An 844-nucleotide genomic window follows, 5' to 3' on the forward strand; every position below is an offset into this window, starting at 1 on the left:
CTCTCATAAAAAAATAAAAGGATAAAAGTAAAAATTTAAAAATGACGACAAAAAAAATGATAATTAAAAAATGTGTGTGTGGTGTGGTGCAAAAGAGAAAGGTTTCGACCTTTGCGGGGGAACGGTCTTGTGGAGGCCTGCCTTTTTCTAAAAACCATTTTCAGTTTGATTCTCCTGGTTGCACCTTATTTTGTCTTTGAAATTTAGTTTTGCTCTGTAAAATGACCCAGGGGAAAGTGACATTTTTTTACAGTAAACGGGCCCTTTTTTCAAAAAAAAACACATCCGCAAAAACGTGTTTTGCTGGGTGAACGATATAATGAATCTGAATAACACATTTCTTTACCCTTACAGTAAAAAGTCTAAAAATAGTGTCGGGCGTTTCTCTACACAGTCAAAACATTTTTAAGTGAAAAAGGGGGTTTTAAAAGGGTGATTTAAAGTGCGTCTGGTGTCTAATCAGTGGGCAAGGGGTCGGCTGAAAAATTAAAGCGATACTTGTTTTCATGTGATCTTGTGACAAACCCCTAGAAACATTTTCGGCAAATCCAAAGTGGTATATCCCATTCCTATGCTTTGATAAGTGTGTTGGGTATTTTAAAAAATATTGTGTTAAAGGGGGTAATGGTGAATCCCCAGTTGATGATTTAAATGTTTTAAAAAAAATTTAATGATAATGCACACACAAAAATTCTGGATGATTTGTTTTATAAAAAAAGTCGATATTTAATATTTTTCACATTAAATCTACTGTAATAACATTGCACTAGGGTTTCTGTCACATCCACCTAAAAAATTTAACCCTCCAAAGGTTTTGATTGTGCATTTTTGGGAAATTAAAAGT

Source organism: Penaeus monodon, chromosome 28 (genome assembly GCF_015228065.2).
Source record: "Penaeus monodon isolate SGIC_2016 chromosome 28, NSTDA_Pmon_1, whole genome shotgun sequence".
Classification (NCBI taxonomy): Eukaryota; Metazoa; Arthropoda; class Malacostraca; order Decapoda; family Penaeidae; genus Penaeus; species Penaeus monodon.